The sequence below is a fragment of the Danio rerio genome, chromosome 25 (assembly GCF_052040795.2).
Source record: "Danio rerio strain M-AB ecotype USA chromosome 25, GRCz13ab, whole genome shotgun sequence".
Taxonomy (NCBI): domain Eukaryota; kingdom Metazoa; phylum Chordata; class Actinopteri; order Cypriniformes; family Danionidae; genus Danio; species Danio rerio.
This window is the reverse complement of record NC_141045.1, coordinates 4,809,082-4,817,500: the sequence shown is the minus strand read 5'-3', so window position 1 is coordinate 4,817,500 and position 8,419 is coordinate 4,809,082. Positions and strand designations below refer to the sequence as shown.

At 37.2% G+C, this 8,419-nt stretch overlaps 2 protein-coding genes across 6 annotated transcripts in view; one reads left to right on the top strand and one right to left on the bottom strand.

Moving 5' to 3' along the window:
- The window catches only part of tmem138 (transmembrane protein 138), a 15,729-nt gene extending 13,218 nt beyond the window's left edge, over positions 1–2,511 (bottom strand). The window contains exons 1-2 of the mRNA NM_001423846.1: positions 2,341–2,511; positions 102–292 (exon numbers count right to left, since the gene is read on the bottom strand). The gene's annotated coding sequence lies outside the window, so the exon portion shown is untranslated. The remainder of the gene's footprint in view (positions 1–101; positions 293–2,340) is intronic.
- Positions 2,512–2,975: 464 nt separating this feature from the next.
- Positions 2,976–8,419, top strand: part of cracr2b (calcium release activated channel regulator 2B) — a 41,013-nt gene continuing 35,569 nt past the window's right edge. For 4 of the 5 annotated variants that reach the window (XR_015525855.1, XR_015525854.1, XR_015525856.1 and 1 more), the window contains exon 1: positions 2,976–3,012. The gene's annotated coding sequence lies outside the window, so the exon portion shown is untranslated. 5 annotated transcript variants of the gene reach the window in all.

The window sequence follows — 8,419 nt, the reverse complement described above, 5'->3', positions numbered from 1 at the left end:
TATCTATCTATCTATCTATCTATTTATCTATCTGTCTGTCTGTCTGTCTGTGTCTATCTATCTATTTATCTATCTATCTATCTATGTGTGCATGTACTCACGCTTTGACTCCTGCAGCGTCCTGTCACACTGGCCTGGTGTAAGAGAGTCCTTCAGCTCTGGTTCTCCAAGGTGTTACATAGGAAGAGCAGCAGGCCACTGAAGGGATTACGGCTTAATTTCACTGAGTGCAGGAGGAGATGAGACGCTCTGGGCATCTCTAATCTCCGTCTGATTCAAAACTCCACAGAGCCTAAACAAAGAGATTACAGAGACAACAACTCCTATAACACTCGTGACTTGCTCGCCATGACATAACCACAGTATGATGAGTCCTGAGGAAATCATTTGATTGTGTATATAATGACAGCAGGCACAAGAAGGCAACAGAGATTATCTGTCGATTCGCTTGTTGAGTTTACGAGCTCTGGTTATCTGAAATCTCTCAGAGCTTGTGAGGGTAAACACGAATATCATGTTGAAAGTTATCCATTTGTTTACAAATCACATTAATAAAGTAGCAATGAGAATAGTCTCGACTTACAGGAAATTAAGAGTCTAAAACAAGTCATATATAAAGCATTTTCAACATTTTAACTGAGATTTTTGTAGATATTTTTTCATGCACCTGTCGATTTCAAGCTTTTTTGTTCAGGATTTTCATAGAATTTTCAGTATAACGTAAAGAAAACATCCCAAATGTAAGTGTTTAAGTGTTTAATTGATCACACTTTTTCAATTAGTATCTATATTTCAACTACACTACTTATTTTAAAAGGCTGTTTTGTCATAAATCACTTCAGGAGAACTTAAATTCATTAAACTTTACAGTTTTATTCATATCTAACTGAAGGTTGTTACTGAGGAATATGCTCATAAATAATTTGCTTAATTATATGCAATATTGTTCTCTACTTTTTTTTACTGAATTGTGAATTAATAAAAAGATACTCCCAAAACCCCACTGTAAAAGCTATTATTTACATTTGCCAAAACAAATGGCGCATATTTAATGATATAAGTGTAATTTGCCAATTATAAACATGGTATTTTAGATATCAAAAATGTTTTCTAGTTCTTAATGTAAATAATCACCTGGGAAAGTAGGGTTATAATCAGTAGTTAATATTAATAAACCCACTTCAAACCATAAATACATTGCCGAGAATTATGACAGTTATGATAATAAAAATAGTAAAGACAAGAGAGGAAAATAATATTAATAATAGAAAAAAAAATAAAATTGTAAAAAATAAGATAATAAAATAATAAATAATTTTCTATAAAATTATTGTATAAAAAGAATTAAAAAAAAATAATGAACAAAAATGGGTGATACAAACAGGGATAGTGCTGTGCTTTCTTACAACGAGGGCATGAGGGTCAGAACAGAAAAAGAAAGGAAAATGGGAAGTTACATAAAGTTACATACAATATAAATCACATTATTCCCCAGGAAATACATTTATAGCAGACAAATACGATAAAAAGGGTTGACAAACATATGAGAATTTGCTAGAACCTCTAATTGAATATTTATTTTATTCCAAGTGTAGATATGACCTCAGGTCTTGAAGCCAGTGTGATGCTTTAGGTGGATTTAAAGATTTCAAGTGCAATAACATTTGTCTGCGAGCCAGTAGAGAGGCAAAGGCAATAATGCAGTGTTTCTTAACCACGTTCCTGGAGGAGCACCAGCACTGCATGTTTTGGATGTCTCCTTTGTCTTCCAGTCTCTGCTAATGAGCTGATGATGATCTGAATCAGGTGTGTTTGGTTAAGGAGACATGGAATATGTGCAGAGCTAATCGTGGTTGAGAAACACTGCTATAATGTTTTGTTGTCTTTGAGCCAGACTCAGTTCTTCAGGTGGAATGCCAAACAATGCAAACTACACATGGCTTAAGCTGTACTTCACACTGTAGAGAGTATATCGAATATGTAAGCTTAAGTAAGGTGTAAGCTTAGGGCACAACCAAGAGACACGTTTGCGTCGCCTCGCCTGTGTAAGTTAATATCTTAACGTTATACAGGTATTTTCAAAGTAAGTTAGAGGCTACCCAAACGTTAACTTAACACTTTAAATTGTATCAAACTCAGTCGAGCACAATAAGTGCTAAGTTACCGTTCACTCTGCATTAACGTTAGTTAAGTTTTAACCTTATTCACCTGCAGTTTCTTTTCTTAAATAACGTTAGAGAGTCTGAGCTGAGCTGTTTGTGTATTCAGATCAACAAGAGATTTAACCTGCTAAACTGCTAACTGCTAACCAAGAGCACATTTCATTACAATTTTACAAACCTTCAGACCAGTTTAGGTCGAAACGCAGACATCTGTTCATTAACTCCGTATGAATTATGAAATTATCCGTCTGAATAGTAAAACCATCTCGACTTTGGCGTGATTGTAGCAGAGTTTCTGACTTGAGGAGAACGCAAGCTACATACGTGCACGAGCGCTACTGCGTCTCCCGTGGCAACGGCACAAGAATCCGGTGACCGTAAAAACTTTAGTATTGGAGACAGAGAAATCGTATTTAGCAACTTTAGTTATTTTTATGAGCAATATAAGTAAATACACAGCTTTTCCCTTCTAAAGTTAAGAAGAGAGATACCCCTTGTTTTAGATTTTCCTGAAGACATGGTGGTTCGATTTCGAAAGAGATTTCTCTTTTACACTTTTACCGACAGAAATCCCGAAATCTAAACCATTTTGAAATTATATTTTTATTAAAAATTCTTATATCTATGCACATATATGATAGAAAATGCTTTGTTAATGTCTGATCTGTTTTGTGACAAATCACAGACTAAAAACTGTAAATAAATAAATAAAAATAGCGGTTATTACATGTATTACGGTACTCCTAAAGCTCTACTGCCCCCTGACGGTAATCTTACAGCCGGTATAAAACACCTGCAGTCGTCAGGTGACACGCGCTTCACCCCTGAGCGACGTAGCATCACATTTCTGGTATGTTCTGTATCTTATTTTTCCGACTTAATAATGTTAGTGACATATTAATTGAGTAAACATTCATTTTAACGCTAGTTATTTAACTTTTGAGTTCATTAATGAAAAATGGACTGATGAGGTGCAGTATAAATTATGCACATTATCAACATTCACTCTTAAGTTATCGACAACTGTGTTAAAACTCATTATACAGGCACTTGGTATACTTTACAAAATAATATTAGGGTATTATCATATTTTCTAGTCATGTACTATCATATGTAAATACACAGTGATACGTTTTAAAAACCACAACAAATGTAGATTGTAAACAGAAGTAGTTGTAAGCTACCATCTCATACTGTTACTATGAAACTTTTTATTATTTGTTTTGAGTCCAAATTCAATATACAGTCAGTATGTTAAAGTATAAACGCTTCAAGTTAATATACTTCACTCTGAAATGTATTCATAGTGTTTTGAATGTAAGAAGTAGGTCATTGCACATGTGTTTCCACTCACATTTCAGTGTTTTCTTAGTGTGTTTGCTGTTTTGTTGAACCAAATTAATGATTTATCTTGTGTGACAGGACTTTTGTGTTGAATTTGACGGAAAATAATAAGATTTTGCGTTCGTAGTGTATGATTTTCTTAAACACTTAGCAAAACTCCATGTGTTTTCTTATCTGAAGTTGACATATGGCTGCCTGACATTATGTTTCAGGTGATATTTGTGTGTAATTGCAGCAAACTCCGTAAGTTTATTTGACTTTGAGTGTTGCAATCTTTCTATGGCTTTATTGCAGGTGTAAACATGCCATGCCCATATATTTTGGTTTATTCTCACATATTGTAAGTTGTGGAATGAATATTACTGCTTTGTGCTTTTAAAGTGCACTTAAATTAAATATGTGTATGAATTGGGGTGATAACATGAAAAAAGTGCAAATTTGGTTTTGGGGCACTGTATAAAAAAAGTATGATAAATAAGTCATGATCGTGTTTGTGTTATTTTAGCTTACAAAAATAAGTTAATCATGTTTCAACTTAATTTTAAAACTTGTATAAAATTAGACTTGATGTTTTAAGTCAGTTTAATGCAAGCTGAAATTGTTTGGAAATATAATTTACATAATTTAGAATTAGGCGAAGCAGTAGGTAGTGCAGCAAGAAGGTCGCTGGATCGAGCCTCGGCTCAGTTGTTTCTGTTTGGAGTTTGCATGTTCTCCCTGCGTTCGCGTGGGTTTTCTCTGGTTGCTCCGGTTTCCCCCACAGTCCAAAGACATGTGCTGCAGGTGAATTGGGTAGGCTAAATTGTCCGTAGTGTATGAGTGAATGTGTGTGTGGATGTTTCCCAGGGATGGGTTGCAGCTGGAAGGGCATCCGCTGCGTAAAAACTTGCTGTATAAGTTGGCAGTTCATTCCGCTGTGGCGACCCCAGATTAATAAAGGGACTAAGCCGACAAGAAATGAATGAATTTAGAATTAAAGCATTTACCGCTTTGTAATGTTGCCATTGCTTTTCACACTTAAAGACATCTAGAAACTGAAGACAGTAAGTGATGAAGTGTTTTAGGTGTAATTTTGTCCCATTCTTCCTGCAAACAAGTCTTAAGGTGGGCAACAGTGCGGGGTCTTCATTGTTGCATTTTGCGCTTCAAAATGCGCCACACATTCTCTATTGGAGACAGGTCGGGACTGCAGACAGGCCAGTCAAGTACTTGTATAGCAGCAGTTTATTTTTGCTTTACAAATGTTGATGAATTATTTTTTTTAAATGTACATTTTTTTGTAAATATATTAGTTATTTAAACTTAAATATTTTGTTTATAATATTAAATATTTAAGTATTAATATTGACTTGAATATTATTGAGATGCTGCTGTGTATTTATTAAGACTTTGAATAAATGTTCATGTTTATCAATTTATTTATCATGTTTTCAGATATATTTATAAATATTTATCCTATTCATTCATTTTCTTGTCAGCTTAGTCCCTTTATTAATCCGGGGTCGCCACAGCGGAATGAACCGCCAACTTATCCAGCAATTTTTTACGCAGCGGATGCCCTTCCAGCCGCAACCCACCTCTGGGAAACATCCACACACACATTCACACACACACACTCATACACTACGGACAATTTTAACCTACCCAATTCACCTGTACCGCATGTCTTTGGACTGTGGGGGAAACCGGAGCAACCGGAGTGAGGAAACCCACGCGAACGCAGGGAGAACATGCAAACTCCACAAAGAAACGCCAACTGAGCCGAGTCTCGACCCAGCAACCTTCTTGCTGTGAGGTGACAGCACTACCTACTGTGCCACTGCTTCGCCCCATATTTATCCTATTTTTTTTTTGTTATTTTCAATTTTGTAATTTAATTTTATTTTGCATTTTATTTATTTTGTTATTGTATTTACATCAAGCTAAACTAAATGAAAATGAGCAATATTTATATTTTCCTTAGCTGAAACAAAAAATGTGCAAAATTTGACCACTTAAATTAATATGCAATACTATTAAAAAGGATTTAAATGTTAAATTAAGCTGAAGAAGGTTTACGCGGTGGCGCAGTAGGTAGTGCTGTCACCTCACAGCAAGAAGGTCACTGGTTTGAGCCTCGGCTGGGTCAGTAGGCGTTTCTGTGTGGAGTTTGGGTTAGCTAAAATTGCCCGTAGTGTATGTGTGTAAATGAGTGTTTCCCAGCGATTGGTTGCAGCTGTAAGGGCATCTGCTGCGTAAAACATGTGCTGGATAAGTTGGCGGTTCATTCCGCTGTGGCGACCCCAGATTAATAAAGGGACTAAGCCAATAAGAAAATGATTGAATGAATAAAGCTAAAGTATTAAAAATTTAAATTGAAAATATATAATTTTCAATAATATATTATTGCAGTTTTAGTGATTTTTTTTTTTTCATTTTTTGTTTTACAAATAAAAAGAGTATACTTAATAAAAAGTATAAAATATATATATATATACACATATTTTACACAGCGGTAGCCCTTCCAGCTGCAACCCAGTACTGGGAAACCTCCATACACTCACATTCACACACATACACTACAGCCAATTTAGTTAATTCAATTCCCCTATAGTGCATGTGTTTGGTCTGTGGGGGAAACCAGAGCACCCAGAGGAAACTCACGCCAACACAGGGAGAACATGCAAACTCCACACAGAAATGGCAACAGACCCAGCCAGGACTCAAACTAGCGACCTTCTTGCTGTGAGGCCTTAGTGCTAATCACTGAGCCACTGTGCTGCCCCGTATATGCTTTTTTCTTCTGCAGTTTTATATGACCCATGCACTATATGACCTTGATTCAAATCCCTCATGATCACTCTAAGCTATCATTCCGACCACAACCCAAACCATTAATTCATTATGCAAATCGGCGATGTTTTAAAAGAGCTGCGGTCGCTGGATATGATGGTGTTTCCCCCCCAAACTCGTGATCATGAGTAGGAGCTCTGAATGCTGTCTATGTAAACTCAGCTAAACTCAGTATTTGCATCTTACTTTGTTTTCAAACACACAGTCAGTCATGTCACATGACTCCATCCTGCAGCCGTGTCACGTGACTCCATCCTGTTTCGCTCTGCACATCCTGGAGATCAGTGAACATAAAAACAATACATACAGTTAAAGTCAGAATTATTAGCCCCCCTGTTTATTTTTTCCCTATTTTCTGTTTAATAGAGAGCAGGTTTTTCCCACACATTTCTAAACATGCTAGTTTTAATAACTCATCTCTAATAACTGATTTATTTGATCTTTGCCATGATGACAGTAAATAATATTTGACTAGATATTTTTCAAGACACTTCTATACAGCTTAAAGAGACATTTAAAGGGGTTAATAAGGGAAGTCATTTTATAACAGGGGTTTGTTCTGTACACCCAGTGGTTCCCAAAGTCAGGGTCAGGACCCCCTGGGGTCTAAAACAATTCCAGTTAAAAAACTATTAGAGTTACCATAAACCACAGAAGATAAAACAGTAGATTTTAATAGTAAAAAACATGCAAACGAAAAGCTATCAGCAATTATTTGTTTGATTGTTGTGTTCGCATTAAGCTGTGGTCACACTGCACTTTTCTCCCCATAGACTTCCATTCATACGCACGCAAATGCATCAGACCGGAAACGCAAGGTCGTGCGGCAAGTTTCGCAGTTCGCTGTGTTGGAAAGTTGAAGGTGAACTCTGACCTTTTGAAATCGCATAATATGATTGCGTGAGACCAATCCGTTCATTTATTCATTTTCCTTTTTTAGTCTTAAGGCTGATTTATACTTCTGTGTCAAGCGCACGCGTATGCTACGGCGCTGACGCATAGCCTTACGCCGTGGCCGCCGGCGTCGGTGACGTGCACCGCTCAAAAAATGTAACTACACATCGCAACGACGCATAGCGCAAGCTCTGTGATTGGTCAGCTTGATAGCGCTGACGAGTCTGGACCTGGACTGAGAGCCGCGCGAGCGACGCAAGCTTAATGGAGCGATTGTTTACAAGTGTGGAGTCCCGTGAAGGAGCTCCTGATGAAAAGTTTTGTTTTGTGTTTACCTCAGAGTTAAAGTTGTGGCACGTTCGCCGGATCCTGCCTCAAAATGAGCGAGTTGGAGCCACTTTTATATCCCGGAAGCGTTCAGAAAGAACAAAACACAGGCGAAGAAACTCAACACAGACACATTAACACCTCACTGCCAATTAGCATTTTGGAAGTGTTGATGCAGACCAACAGAGACAGTGCGCAGAAGTATAAACGCACAGCTACGCGCGTTGCATGCGCCGTTGGTTACGCCGGTCACTTGACGCAGACGTATAAACCAGGCTTTAGTCTCTTTATTAATCAGGGGTCGCCACAGCGGTATGAACCGCCAACTTATTCAGCACATGTTTTATGCAGCGGATGCCCTACCAGCCGCAACCCAACACTGAAAAACACAGATACACACTCATTCACACATGCACTCAAACACTACAGACAATTTTCATTTATTCATTCATTTTCTTTTCGGCTTAGTTCCTTTATTAATCCGGGATCACCACAGCGGAATGAACCACCAACTTATTCAGCATATGTTTTACGCAGCAGGTGCCCTTCCAGCTCCAACCCATCACTAGGAAACACCCATTCACACTCATTCACTACGGACAATTTAGCCTACCCAATTCACCTATAGCGCATCACCTCTCTGGACAGAAATTTTAAATATAGACCAATCGCTTGTTTTTTTTTTGTTTTTTAATGTTCAATTCACCTTTATTTGTATAGCGCTTTTACAATGTAGAGTGTGTCAAAGCAGCTTAACGTAGAACATTATAGTAAATTGAAACCGTGTCATTTCAGTTTTTAGTGTTTAAGTTCAATTTAGTTCAGTTCAGTGTGGTTTAATATTCAATACTGAGAGTCCA